The sequence below is a fragment of the Myotis yumanensis genome, unplaced genomic scaffold (assembly GCF_028538775.1).
Source record: "Myotis yumanensis isolate MYYU_CA2020_CCGP unplaced genomic scaffold, mMyoYum1.0.hap1 SCAF_10, whole genome shotgun sequence".
NCBI classification, from domain to species: Eukaryota; Metazoa; Chordata; class Mammalia; order Chiroptera; family Vespertilionidae; genus Myotis; species Myotis yumanensis.
The window spans coordinates 12,985,452-13,001,603 of record NW_027223761.1 but is presented as its reverse complement, the minus strand read 5'-3'; the positions used below and the strand labels follow the sequence as shown (position 1 = coordinate 13,001,603).

The window sequence follows — 16,152 nt, the reverse complement described above, 5'->3', positions numbered from 1 at the left end:
CTCACTGGTGAGAGTGGGGTTTGCGCATGCACCTGGCTCCATTTCTTCTCAAAGTGCACATGTTGCATTTTTGCCTGGAACCACTATGTCTCTCATAGCTGTTCTGCTGCTAGTAAAACTGTGAAAGCCTGCTTTCTGACCACAGCTGTATATATTCCCACTTATTCCCCTCCTACAGAACTCATCATTTTTCCTCCTGTGTCTTTCTCTATCATTCTAGTCTACCAGATGCCACAGTTAGTGTTACTTGCCTCCCTGAATCCAATGTCAGCCAATTGCACTGGATTCCCTCTAACCCTCTTGTTTCCTATCAGCTTTATCCCCTGCCATGCTTACCTTGCCAATGGCCAAGTTCATGTTCATTGGTGTAATTATTTGATTGTTTGATGTGTCTGTCCCTAGCTCAAATGCTCCATGCAGGCAAGGATAGTGCCTGTTTGCTGACATAGCAAAGACATTCAACATTTTCATGCTGTGTGACCCTGCCACTTAAAATGTCCCAGTCCTTTCATGGTTGTTCAAAATCTCTATTCTTCTTGAATGAAAATCTTCCCCAGACTTTCTCAGTTTCAAATGAAACAACTTTCTACTTTCTAGAGAACATGAGGCTATTTGATGTGAACAACACTATTTTTTTTCTTCTTTAGACTTTAAATAATCCCTCTATATAGTCTATTTTTTACTTGCTAAAATATTAGATTTTAATCCTAACACTTTATATTTCTTTACCAACTTTATTAAATCAGCTTTATTAAATTCATTCCTGCTTTACATTTCTCTATTTCCCTGGCTCCTTTCACACAGGCAAAACCAAACATGCTTATGCTAACTTTATCCTGCAAAAAATCAATCAATTAAAATCAGAACAAAACAAGCCTTCTTTATCTCCCTAGTCTTAATCCCCCCCTCCCAACTTAGCCTATTTTTACCCATTTAACATTCTCTACAGAACTGTCAATGTCCTTTGCCAATTCATGAGAAATTCCCCAAGAGAAGGGACTATTTTTATTTTAGTATTCAGTGTATTTCAGTACCAAGCACAATATCTAAAATGGTAGGGGCTCAATAATTGAGTTCATTTTTGTCACCCTCTCACTTCCCACTCTTTACCTAAGTGTGAAAAATTTGCTTCAAGCACTGCTTAAAATATGCTTCCCCAGATAACTGACCACACTAGTTCCCTTCTCTGTTCTTCATCCCTTAACCACATTTCGAAGTCTTCTCTTCACACCTATGTCATAATCTGCCTTGATTATGTGTATGTTCCTCTTCTTGTTAATTGTGTATGTTCCTCTTCACTGCATCAGAGTCTCAGCCCCGAGTGGTCAGGATCATTAACATGCTTATTTTCTCAGCCCCCACAACTCTTTTAATTTTTTTTTTAAATTTATTAACGTACATTTGTCATATAGTAGTATATTACTCTCAGTTGTAAAACATAGTGATTAGACCTCACTATATATATATCTCATGATGTGATCACCACAGTAAGTCTAGTAACCATCTGTCACTCTGCAAAGTTATGATGGTAGTATTGGCTACATTCTCTGTGATGTACACTGCATCCCATGACTTATTTATTTTAGAGCTGGAGGTTTGTATCTATTATTTCCCTTCTACCCTTTCACACATTCCTCCATTCCCTCCAGCAGCGTAGGAGGGTTTCATTTTACCTACAAATGAAACCCTTACCTTTCTTAGAAGGGTTTCTATTTGTTTACTTTTTGATAATAGCCATTTTGACAGGTATGAGGTACTATCTCATTATGGTTTTGACTGGCATTGACCTGGTGATCAGTGACATTGAGCATCTTTTCATATGTCTGTTGGTCATCTGTATGTCTTCTCTGAAAAAAAAAAAGTTTATTCAGGTCCTGTGTGTGGGTTTTATATTTTTTAGATATTGAATTGTATGGGTGTTTTTATATATTTTGGATATTAACTCCTAATCAGCTATATCATTTGAGAATGTCTTCTCCCATATAGTAGGTAGTCTTCTTGTTTTGTTGATAGTTTCCTGTACAGTATAGATGCTTTTTAGTTTGTTGAGGTCCCATTTGTTCATTTTTTGCTTTTGTTGACCTTACCCGAGGAGGCAGAACCACAAAATATTGCTAAGATCAATGTCAAGATCAGTTTTTTGGTTTTTGCTAAGATCAATTTTTTGGTTTCAGGCCTTAGAGTTAAGTCTTTAATCTATATTGAGTTTATTTTTGTATATGATGTAAGAAAGTTGTCCAGTTTTCTTTCTTTCTTTCTTTGTCATTTATCTGCCCAGTTTTCCCTACACCACTTATTCAAGAGTCTGCAATCCACCCCACCCCCCCGTATATTATTGCCTCTTTTGTCGTAGATTAATTGACCATGGAAGCGATGTTTTATTTCTGGGCTCTGTATTCTTTTTCATTGATCTGTGTGTCTGTTTTGTGCCAGTATCATACTGTTTTGATTATTGTAGCTCACAACTCTTAACAAAGGCTTTCTAATGACTAATTAGTAATGAGTTTAATTAATAGCTTTAAGTACTGAAAGATTCTCTATGTTTGCTTTGACTACTACATCAGTATTACCTTGGATACAATAGTTGGTTTTTGAAATAAAAATGTGAAAATATGATGGAATAACATTTTTTAAAACATTTCAAATGTAAAGTAATTATTTAAAAAACAACAACATTTGGGTGTTTGTTGTTTCTTTGAAATTATAAAAGAAATTATAAGCCTATTATGGAATGTTTGAGAAATTGAGGAATACAGTTTTAATTCTAACCTAGGACAATTATAATTTTAATCTATTTTCTTATGTAGTTTAAACTTAGTACACTATATTTGCACCCATACACAAAGGATTTTTTCAAATTTCTCCACATTTTTATAATAATTAATTTTAAATCTAAGAAAAATACTTCCACATAGAGTAAATGTTCAATAAATGTTAGATATTATTTAATTAGATAGGTATTTAATGCAGTTTTAAATATGCCCTTTTTATATGCACTTACTTCTGTATCATGAATTAGTGAATTTCATTAATTCTGATTATATATTTTTTCAAAATTTTCCAACTCTAAATTGAAGCTGATCTTATAATAGTGCAAAATAGTTTAATCTTTATCATACTTTCTTTTATGTGGTACATAAAAGAGCAAAGAGGTGCATGATATGGAGTGCACAATATCTTAATATTTTTATATCTGAGACTAGATAATCAGGCATTGGCGATTGTGTGTGTGTGCATGTGTGTGTGTGTGTGTGTAAGTGTGTGTGAACAGGATTCTAAAGAAGTTTTATACCTCATTAAATAGCATGCCATCTAGAAGGTTGCCACAAAACCCATAAAAGTTAGATAGTTAAACAAACAGAAAGTCCTTAATTTCACTACTTGAGTTATAGATCTTAAAAGAAATATTTTTACTGAATTTTTATTTTACTTTTAAACATTTGAAGTCATATATGTTCAGATCTACTTATAAAGAAAAATTATTTACCTTAAATGCTTAGAAAAAAAAAAACAACGTTAAAAATAAATGAAATGGGGGGATAAGGATACATATGTAATGCCTTAATCAATAAAGAAAAAAAACATACAAAAAAGCCAATCAATAAATAAATACATAAATAAATAATAAATAAATGAAATGTTCCCCTCCCCCTAGACATTTGCTCTTTATTTTTTAAATATATATTTTTTTAAATATATATTTTTATTAATTTCAGAGAGGAGAGAGAGGGAGAGAGATATAGAAACATCAATGATGAGAGAGAATCATTGATCGGCTGCCCCCTGCACGCCCCTTACAGGGTTTCTAGCCAGGGCATGTGCTCTGACCAGGAATCAAATTGTGACCTCCTGTTTCATAGGTTGATGCTCAACCACTGACACACTGGCCTGGCAGAGACATTTTCTCTTTAAAAATGAGTACATAGTGATCTAAAACACATACCTCTCCTCCCAGTGATTACACAGAAATCTAGTTCTGCGTGGAACACTCATGTGAACTGTAATATGTCAAAAGGATGCCTCTGAGTACTTCCCACTTATAGGAAAAAGGCATTATTCAGTTACAATGATAGAAATTATGTTTTAATCAATGTGCCCTTTGCTACTAATTCATTTTTGACTGCCCGAAGAGGCTTTAATAACTGTTAGAAAGTCATCCATTCAACAAATAATTCCAAAGAAATAAGGGCTAGAATCCTTTCATCTCTATTTCACAGAGTACAGAATTGACATACATATTTTGCATTCTTGCTACCCTTTGGAAGAACCTCGTATTTCTTTGTATAATCATAATATTTTTCTTTGCAACTTAAAAAACATAGTCTATGATTTTTATTGGTAATATCAATATTATCATCCATCAAAAAAATATATATTTTTTTTACCTCTAGTACAGACTAGAAGTTGGATGATATTCTTTAATGGTTAACACCTGCCATATTGCTGATATAAGTTAGGTTTCATTTAAATTGGTTTAATTTGCTTATTAAAATTTATATTATGAAATAGCAATGCACACTTATTTTGAAAATATCAAAGAATACATAAACATTGAGTGTAAAAGAAAATAAGAGAGATAACTCATGGATTTGGGCAACAGTATGGGGAGGTTAATGGGGAGAGGTGGAAGAGGGCATAGAGGGGATAAATGGTGATGGAAAAAATAAATTTTAATTTAATTTAAAAATATGAACACTCTTGATACTCCCTTATCAAGCATAACCTTCATTATTACTGAAGCATGTTTATTCAGACATTTTCTCTGTGTATATAATCTCAGTTTTCATTCTATCATTTATTACATTTCTTTTATTTCTTTATAGGAATGTCTGTGACATTTTTAAAGGCTTCTTTGTTTTTTTTTTTTGTGGGGTTTTTTAGGCTTTATCTTGATTTATTTAACTGCTATTCTAGGACTAAAAGTATTCTGTATCCAATTTATATAGCTAGAAACAGTGCCGGGATGAGCATGCTACAGGTTTTGTAGAAATTCTTCACTGTTTTCATACAATCAACTCCCGTAAACAAAATATTGGCATAATAGATCCACATAATGTAAGTGTTTTACATCCCTGGTGAATCTAGAAAGGTTTTATCCAGTAATGTAGGAGAGTGATTCAATTTTTATTTTTATTTAATGTTTACTAATCTGATAGATATCATCTTGGTCTATTTGGAATGCTATAATGAAATCCCAAGGACTCGATGGATTGGAAGACAAGCATTTGTTTTTTTACCATGGGGGAGGCTGGGGAATTCAAGATCAAGGGCCAGAATATTTGGTGTCTGGTGAGAACCTGCTTCCTGCTCCATAGACAGTCATTTCTCTGTGTACTCACATGAAGGAAGGTGCAAGAAAGATGTCAGCATTCTCTTTTATAAGGACACTGATGCCTAAGTGACTTCCAGTGTCCCCACTTCCAAACACCATTACATTGGGGAATAGGTTTCAACACCTACATTTTAGGGTGACAGAGTCTATGGCAGATGACAATGCTCTTATCATATTATTTTGATTTTTTCTTTGTCATTAATTAATATTAATAATTTTATATGTTTATTTTCCACTAGAGGCCCAGTGCAAGAAATTCGTGGACTCGGGGGAGAGTTCCTCAGTCAGGCCTGTGCCCTCTTGCAGTCCGGAAGCCCTCAGTGATGTCCAACTGATGGTTTAGCCAGCAGTTAGACATCCTTAGCGCTGCCGCAGAGGTGGGAAAGACTCCCACCACCACCGCTGCATTCACCAGGCATGCGCCTGGTTCAGGGCTTCTGGCTGAGCTGCACTCCCCCTGTGGGAGCACACTAATCACCAGGGGACATCTCCTCCATTGAGTGTCTGCCCCCTGGTGGTCAGTATATGTCATAGAGACCAGTCGTTCTGCCATTTGGTCAATTTGCATAGTAGCCTTTTATTATATAGGGTTTGTATTCTTCCTTTTGTTTATTGCCCATGTATGTCCTTATCTGGGTCATATTTACTGAGGACAGAAGAAGAGGAGAGAACATCATGTACAATGTAGAGGTCATAGGGAAGAAGGCATTCTCCACAGTAAGCGCCACTGCCTGCTGGGAAGTAATCTCTCCCCCTGGAGACTTGTGATGAATTTGGCATTTGTAAGCAAACAGTCAATTTAGCAAAACTGTCTGACTGGTTCTTGGCATTTATGTTGATTAAAGGAAAAATAACTTAATTTTTTTTTAAAATTGATTTTTACAGAGACAGGAAGGGGGAGGGGAAGATAAAAAACATTGATGAGAGGGGAAACATTAATGGGCTGCCACCTGCCCACCCCCACCAGGGATGGAGTCTGAAACCCAGGCATGTGCCCTGACTTGGAACTGAACCAGTAACCTCTCGGTGCAAGGGTTGATGCTCAACCACTGAGCATTAACAGCTTGGCATTGAAGTGTGTGTGTTTTTTAGCTACTTGTTAGCAGGTGGTATCAACACTGTTAACAGTAAAAATTAGGATCTCTCTACATTAAAATAAGTTTTCGAAGGAAATCAGAAACATTCATTGACTATCTATAGTGGTAGACTAATGTTATACTCAATTTTTTTTGTCAATAGATACAATTTTTGTCTCAGAATACATACATGCATTTTTATTTTCCCAGTGCCTATAATAATGTATGGTATATAGTAGAAGTTTAGTAAATGAATAATTGTCTCCACTTTACCGATGAATAAAACTAATGATCAGATAAATTGGGTAATTATTACAATGGTCAAACATCTTTAAAGGAATGGTCTCAGGATTCAGTATCAGTTTTTCTAAACCCAATCTCTATGTTTTAAATACTTCATATGACTTCTCTTCCTAAGATAACTCTCCTCTTCTTATACATTATGTTTGGAAAAATGGGATAGATAATGCTGTGGAACAAATAACCCAGTCATCTCTGTGGCTTAAGATAGCAAGAGTTCCTTCTCGTGCATACCATGTAACAACTACTGCTTAGCCAGGGGTTCTGTTCTTCACTGTCCTATTTCCAGCATCCAGGGTGAGGAAGCAGGTACTCCCTGGACCATTAATGATTAGCAAGGTAAAGTAACAAAGAGAGAGTTTGCTAAATCTTGTCCTGGCTTGTTAAAGCTCCAGCTAGAAGTGGCATGTGATACATCTACTCACAATTCACTGGTCAAGACACATCATCTAATTTCTCGAGTGTCATGAAGCTCCATAGGGCTTGAGGGTGGGAAATTGGAATTGGGTGGGTTTGTGGTATTTACCATGGCACTGGTCAGTGAAAGAGGATGGCAGGGGAAGCAGCCAGAGAAGGAGACATGAAGATGGTGCACAGGAGCAACAAAGAAAAACACTGAATATTTGTGGCCAGCACCTCCCTCTTGTCACCAAATACTCATATGACTCTGTGATGGTTAACTTTTTGTGTCAACTTAACTGGGCCACTATATCTAAATGTTTGCTCAAAAATTATTCTGGATGTTTCTGTGAAGGTGATTTTAGGATGAGATTAATATTTAAATCAGTGGACTTTGAATAGCAGATCTCCCTCCATAATGTGGGTGGGTGGTTGTCATCCAATCAATTGACAGGCCTTAATGAAACAAAGAATGGCCTCTGCTGAGGAGGAAGGAATTCTGCCTACAGTCTGCCTTTGGATGAACTGCAACTCTTCCTGAATATCTAGCCTGCTCCTTAAAATGGATATTGATGAATAGATAGATAGATGATAGATAGATAGATAGATAGATAGATAGATAGATAGATAGATAGATTATCCTATATAATAAAAGGCTAATACGAAAATAGACCAAATGGCAGAATAACTGAACAACCAAACAACCAGTTGCTATGATGTGCACTGACCAGCACGGGGCGTGTGCAGAACATGGCAGGTATTGGCCACAGCGGGGTGTGGAGCAGGTGAGTGGGGGCACCAGACCAAGGCGGGCTGCCATGTCGCTGTCATCAGGGTGAGCCTCTGATGGTTACTGAAAATTCTTTGCTCCTGTGCTCTGTGACCCCGCCACTCACTCCTGCTGCCAGTGCCTGGTGCCTGTCCTGATCACTTGGTGCCATCAGTGGGCAGGAGCGGCAGCTGCCAATCCTGATTGCCCCTGAGTGCTTCTTTACCGCCCCCCCTGTTCCTGAAGGGCAATTGGGATAGCAGCCACCACTCACACCCACTGCTGGTGCCAGCCCCAGTCGTTCCTCACCATCAGCTGGTGCGAGCAGGGCTGCTGGCAGACAAGGAACGAGGGGCCATGGTGGGAGGGGCCGGACTGGGGCGCAGAGGATGGACTGAGACCCACCCCTGTGCCTACTGCAGCCTGGAGGCCCACAGTAACTTTCAAGGGGCACAAATTTTTGCACTGGGCCCCGAGTAGATAGATAAAAAGATAGCAGAGCAAAGTCATTTAAAAGAGATCTTTTTTAAATAGGTAAAAGACGATGTCCACAGCCATTAGTCCAGCTTCTAACTGGCAGTGAAATGCTCAGGCAAACAGAGTAACAAGGTTTATATAAAGAGGGACAAAATTTATGTGGTTCAACAGGAAAACACACACACACACACACACACACACACACACACACACTCTATATTGTTCATGCTTCCCTGGAGAACCATGGGTAATATAGACTCTCATTCACATGCAGAGCACAGTTATTCACTCCCTAGAAGAAACCAGGCAGAAATGGCAACCAGTTGCTGTGTCCAGCTCAGTGTTTCTGACCCTAAAAGAGGCCCTCTATTCTCTTCACCAGTCTGGCTATGGCTCTTCTTGGCCCGGAGACCTAGGAATCAAACAGCAAATTATGTACTCCTCTCACAGTTTATAGGTAATGATCAAACATTGACCTGGATTAATACTTCCTGAGGATTGGGTATGTTATTCGGTTCCGTATAATTCTGCTCTGTGGAGTGGTTTCTCTGTTCATGGATTCCCTATACATATTCTTTCTGTTTATCCTTTTGGGAAATTTTTTTCCATCTTCCTCTTTAGTCACATCCTTGGAGAATATGCTCTCCTAGGAGGATGAGCAGCTGTTATAGCACACGGGTCATTTTACAAAAAAATTTAAAGCTTTAGAGTCTTTTTATCAAAAATTTAGCTGGTTCCTTATCTATGTGACTCTGGTAGACTCCCTGTATGTTACCACAGTGGTGGCACTTTTTAAGGTAGATTCTTTTGCTTTTGCTATATTTCTTTGGTTTCCTATTCCAATTACTTCTTTATCTAGGCTGAATAATGGGCACTCAAGGCCTATTACATTTCAGTGGGATAACTACACCCTTTGTGTCTTGTTTCCTGGCCAATGTGTCTAATTGAAATGAATGATTAGGCAGCTGACTCTTATTCTGAGATACTATTTTTCAGGGCTTTTAACAATGGTTGTGATGATCATGTTTTTTTGTTTGTTTTTTTATGGATGGTCATACTTTTTGCGTGGCTCTTTATTGCAGCCCGTGTTTTTAATGAACTTTGCCCTTGACGGTCTTCTTGTTTTATTATTTTATGCTGCAAGTCTCTGAATTCATAGACTGTCTTTATTCTCTTTAATTACTAGTTATAAGCTAACTAATTATTTTCTGAACTCATTTCATTTTTTTCTTGTGCATTGCTAAACAGACAACACAGAGAATTAACATTCTACATTCTAATTTTCTCTAAAGATACACGTTTATTAGCTCTGTGGAATGATTGCCAACTTATAAGGGATGAAATCTTCACCAAATGCTCTTCAATTATGTAAGACAGGTTGACATCGTCTTTATCTCCTATCATAATTTCCTCTCTATTTGTGTCCATTAAGCCACGGTCATTCATTTTAAGTCATGATATGACATTATTTTTTTTATAGGTATCAATTTCTTTTTTAGTGGAAATTCACCAGGTTAGTAAAAATCAATTAAAACATATCAGTGGCTTAAAACAACAAAGGGGTATTTTTTTTTTTTTACTCGCATTATGCATGCATTGTAGATCAACTCTGTACTATCTCATTCTTACTTAAGACTGCAGGCGGAGGCGGATTTCATTCTTATGTTTCATGGTTGCTAGTGGTGATAAAGATAAACAATAACATGAAAATTGTACTTTAAGTATTAAATCCTTCACCCAAATAGTGACATGTAACTTCCCATCCCATGTTTTATTGGCTAAAGTATGTGTATGCAGTGTGCATACACACACATATCCACATTGAACTTCAGATGGGTAGGAAAGTGTAATCCTACTACATGGCTGATAGAAGAAGCTAGAATATTGAGTGAAGACTACTAATGACTCCCACATTCTTTCACTCACTAATACTTTATTTCTGAATGCCCGACTCTAATCCCCAAGAGGGTAATGCCATTTATCTCTTCTTGATTGCTGTATCAGTGGCTCAATGCTGATTCATAAGCAAGTACTCAATAAGCATCTGCTTAATGGCATGGATGTAGCAATGTTTTCTGAGTACTGATAGGAAGATGCATGGCATTGCAGTGTTGTAGAGTTTACTTTACCCGTTCCATCAAATACAATCTCTGAGATATCAGTGCCTTTGCATTGCATTGTAAAATTTATATAGCTTTTACTCTTGTATATTTTCTCTCAATGGAAATATATGCCCTAAAAGTTATGAGTGATGGCAAACTTCCCAGAGAAGTGTATAAAATTATTGACAAACTGGAGGTATTTTAAATAAGCACAGACTGAGAACAAGTTGGTGGGGTGTATAGCATTGGGGTGTACTTCTGATGATGAATCACATCCTTTACCAGAAATACATTTAAAATAATCTTGTCAAGAGAGTTAATGAGCTGCCAGCAATATCCTAAGGCAATAGCACCAAGTTCAGGATTTTTGTTAACCAACAGCAACTTTATTCTTCCTCAATTTCTCATTGTTCAAATTGGTTGTAAACATTGATCGCACAGCTCTACAAAGATAATACCTGTAGTTGAAGAAATAACTTAGTCAATGTAAGGCCAGGTGAGGAGAATAGTCAACCATTTTCTGGGGGACAAATATATTCTCCTTAAGCACTGCAATAAATTTTTAGTAAAATGGTACCGATTATCTCTCCTCCAAAATATGAATACTTGTATGGTATAGCATGGACTGTAGGGAGGGAAGATGAGAGAGAAGAAAGGAGAGAGAGGGAGAGAGAAGCAGAAGAGGTTATTATTCTTATGTTGAATCACACATATCTTTCCTCAAATAAGAATATAATTTCTCTGATGTGCAAAACTAGTTTGCAAAGTATTTAATAATTAAAGGTGTCTCCCAACTTTGAATTTGTTTTACCGGTACATCGTGCCATAATGTCTTTAGGAAGCAGGAAAGAGGGAGTATTTTTGTATGGAATAGCATAGAATAGAGGATTCAAAAAACACACTTCTGGTTTATGAGGAACCTACAACCTATTGAATTATGTTCCTTTTAGCATTGGTACTAATTTACATAGATCCAGATTGTATTAGTTTTCCATTACTAATATAGCAAATTAACACAAATTTAGTGGCTTAAAACAGTCAAATTGATATCTTACAATTCCATAGGAAGACACTCTGACTCAGGTGTCTCTGGGCTAAAATCAAGGTGTCATGAAGGCGGCAATTCCTTCTGGAGGCTCTAGGGGAAGGTCCATTTCTCCGCTAATCAAAATTCAGTTTCTTGCAGTTGTAGGACTGAGGTTCCTGTTTCCTTGCTGCCTGTCAGCTGAGGGTCATTCTCAGCTTCTGGAGACCATCCACATACTTTGGACCATGGACTCTTCAGATCTCTCTCCAGTCGTTCTCAACCTTCCTAATGCCGCAACCCTTTAATACAGTTCCTCATGTTGTGGTGACCCCCCAACCATAAAATTATTTTCATTGCTACTTCATAGCTGTAATTTTGCTCTGTTATGAATCGTAATGTAAATATCTGATATGCAGGATGTATTTTCAGGGGTCGTGACCCACAGGTTGAGAACCGCTGCGAGTCTAACCCCTTCTTCTGCCTTACTCTTCTACTTGTAAGACTCATTTGATTACATTGGGCCAACCGGGATAATCCAGGGTAACTGCTTCAATTCAAGATCCTTAACTGTAGTCATACCACAAAATACCTTTTGCTATGCAATGCCATATATTCACAGGTTTTGGAAATTAGGACATGAACATTTTGGTGAGGGGCACATGATCCTGCCTACCTCAAAGATCTAAGTGATGTCTCCTGTGTGGCTATTCCTAAGATAAATAAGTGAATGGAATCCTTGGAACTTCCTATTGGAAGTAAACATGAGACTAGCCACTTGTGGACTTGAAAAACCTAAATGTGGTTTGCTGTATCAATATGGGGGAAAAACTTGTATTCCATTCTCACTACAGAAGGATAGAAAATTTATCATGCTTAGCCCAAAGCTATTTCTAGCTGAGGCCCCATAAACCAATGCATTAAGGAATATGCAACCATGATACTATCTCATTAATTTAGGAATACAAAAGTATTTTGTGGGCCCATCTATCTATATAAAAGCCTAAGCGACCATAGCAACCAAACAGATGACTGAACAGGCTGTGTGGGGCGACCTGGCTGGCAGGGGGGTTAGTGAAGGGTGACAAAACGACTGAGCAGCAGGGTGCATGGCTCAACCAGGCTGGCAGGGGGATTAGTGAGGGGTGACCAAATGACCAAGCAGTAGGCTGCTTGGGATGACCAGGCCAGCAGGGGCAGTTGGGGGCGACCGGGCTGGCGGGGGGGGGGGGGGGCAGTTAGGAGCAATCAGGCAGGTAGTCAGGTGAGCGGTTAGGAGCCAGCGGTCCAGGATTGTGAGATGGATGCCTGACTGCGGGAATTGGGCTTAAACTGGCAGTTGGACATCCCCCAAGGGGTTTGGGATTGGAGAGGGTGCAAGCTGGGCTGTGGGGACCCTCCCCCCCCCATGCACGAATATCATGCACTGGGCCTCTAGTTAATTAGTAACAACATAATATTTTAATTTCACATCTTTACTATGGTATGACTCTGAATGTGTGGCCTTATCTGCTGAATATGTGTCACAAATACAAATACAAATATGTATATGTGATTAAACTTAACTGATGTAGAATTAATTAACCAGGAGAAGAGAAAAATCAAGGAATATCTAAAAGGTGTCCTTATTTTGATAAGGTGCTAATGTAAGGATGATAATTAGAAATGTTCTGTGTATTGTTGGGTATTGAATTCTTGCTTCCAGGATACTAATTCTGTTCAATGTAAGGACATATTTTTCTAATAATAACAATCTAAAAATAGATTGAGATCATGGACCATGAGATCATGATCAACCTGTCACTAAGGTCATAAAGCTGGGGCTTATGAGCCATTAGTAGGAGTGTATGGTTAGGTTTTAAGCACTAAAGAGATGGATTATAATTTTTAATAATGTGGTTTTGTTTTCATAATCAAATTTTCCAATTCTTAATTTGCCAATATATTTTCTAGTTTTTTATGTTTTGCAAAAACATAAAAATTAAATCCCAAAATGTCTGAAATATACCAATTGCCATAATTGAAAAAGATAATTGAAAAACGATTTTAGTTTGGACAGTGGACAGGCAATGCAATATACAGATCACGTATCATAGAAATGTACACTTGAAACCTATATGATTCTATTAAGCAATGCCACCCCCAATAAATTTAATTTAAAAAAACAAGATAATGTTTACACTAAATGTGTAGTTTCCTATATAATAATACTTACTATTAAAGTATTTCTTGACTTATTACTACACACTCTTCATTTGATAATACTTTTTTATATAAAGTATTAACCCAGCATTTTGCTTGGCTTTGAGGATAGAGACAGACCCAACCTCATAGAATTTATGGATTTGTGAGGGAGACAGACAGTAAACTGATGATCAGGTGAACAAAATAATCACAGATTATATTATAAAGAAGATAAGAAGGGTAATGAATTGAAAAGAAGAGCAAGAAATTTCAACTAAGGTGATCAGGGAAGATCTTTCAGATGGGTTCACATTTAACCTGAACCCAAAGTATAAGAAAGGATCAGGTTCTTTACATAATCTTATGAGTTATTAATCCATTCCATAACTCTATGAGTTTACAGCTATTGTTGTCTTAATTTCATAGAGGAAGAAATGGAGGCTTAATAAAGACTTACCTCCACAAGATTAAAAGCCAGAGAGTGGTAAGTTTGGGCAGGGCCCCAACTCGGTAAGATGCCTGAGCCTGTTAGAGCTGGAACCAATGGACTTGAGTTCTTTGGTCCCTACTGACTCTGCCTTCCTGTGACTGAAACTCAGTACACGCAGACAGAGTGAACACATGGGGCCAGGCTGCTTTCTTTCTGTAGGATGTTGAGTTCACTGCTAATTTCAAGACTGCTAAACTGTAAGGCAGGGTCGGAACACTACAACTCAGAAATAGACCTTAAAGCAGATGGAACCAGTTACAGTTTTTATTTTGAACATCAATTGTAGTGGATCCCCAGTCTTGATGAAAGGCAATCAATTCCCCAGTATTCTTTAGTGCCACTTTGATATTGCCAATATATGATAATTACACTAGTCTAATAAAAGTCATTTAGCTATCCAGAAGGAATGTCACTGCTAAAGACAAGCAATTTTTTTCCCTTTGGGTTTAATCATCATTTTGGCAAGGAGCAAACCTGGATGAGGAACAGACCTGTGTAGTCATCCCAGCCACCTCTGCTAGTGTGTGACATTTGAGGAAGTTATTTCATTTCTCTTCAACTCAGTCTCTTCATCATGTTCAAAGAATTTCTGACAGTGATAGTGACAAATCTGTTAAAAACCAATATCATCTCCATATTTTAGAAAGTTAACAGAAACAGCAGTTGTAACTTTAAGAGTCAAAATTTGTACACAAATTGATCATTAGGGAAGAATGCCACCTTCAGAGAGGGCTACCTAAAGGGAGCATAACACATCTGGTATCTATCCAGCAAATGACGGAATCAGCAAGGCCGATATAGAGGGTTATAGAAAATATCATTGGTGCAAATTTCCCCCAAAATAGAAAACATCGGACAAGTTGTTAACTTATTCTTTTGAATGTTTACTGACAATTCTTTAAATCTGTTTATACCTTATGTCAGCATTATATATTTGTTTGGCAAAATCTCACTCTCGTTATAAATTCAGAACACACACACACACACACACACACACACACACACACACATGCACACTACCATTACTTTGAGAATGATACATGTATACCACTAATACATACATCCTTACAATAAAACTTTACAGAAGTATATTTCACTTTAGGGAACCAAAGAACTGTGTCCCAGATATTACTTGCTCTTGTGCATAAGCTCATTGGGTATTCTTACTGAAGGATAAAGCTTTTCAAAGGACTCCTGGTCTACAAATCATACAGAATTAATGCGATCTTCCTGTACTCAACATATTGATTTTGAGTTATTTCTAAAAGCTGGTATTTTCCTAGGCATGTGGAATTCAAAGGAGGCATAAGACATTGTTGCTGTGCTCAATAAACAAAGTTTTGATATGCAAAAGATGTCAAGCACACACTTTCTGTTATTGCAATGGTATTGAAATAATGCAAATAGTGAGCACCTCCTCTGTGTGTAACTATAAGGCAAGGGCTTTACACGTGTTACTCAAGTCTATTGTTTTTCACAATGCCAAGGGGCACTACTTATCCTGTATGTTATGTAAATGGTGGCCCTTGAATTATGGAATGTAATGGTTATCATCTATTTTGCTTAGTTATTATAGACATTACATAGTTTTTGTTACCCCTTTTTCTAAGGTGAGAACAGTGAGCCTCAAAAACATTAAATTCACAGTTATTAAATGGCAGCATCAGTTTGAGATTGAAATCTGAATGATGATAAAACCACAATAATTTAATTACTCCATGAGGTCTATTGTAATGATATTACCAAATGGCACATAATTCATAATTTAAGTACACCAAGGTTCTTTTACAAGTGAAGTCTTACAATAGAGGCCATTTATAGCATTTCTCTTATGAGAAAAGTGGTGCTTTGCATCTGCTCTCAACTAGGTGAATACACAAGCAGGAGTTCCAGCCACTTTTGAAAAGATGAACATTCACATGTCGAGGAACAATGTAGAATTTTTTCTTAACTTTCTCCTTCTAGAGAACTACCTAGGAAGCCTCTCAGGATTAGTGTA

At 37.3% G+C, this 16,152-nt stretch overlaps 1 protein-coding gene across 5 annotated transcripts in view; it reads left to right on the top strand.

Moving 5' to 3' along the window:
* Positions 1–16,152, top strand: part of LRRC4C (leucine rich repeat containing 4C) — a 983,070-nt gene that overhangs the window by 400,122 nt on the left and 566,796 nt on the right. The window lies entirely within an intron of this gene.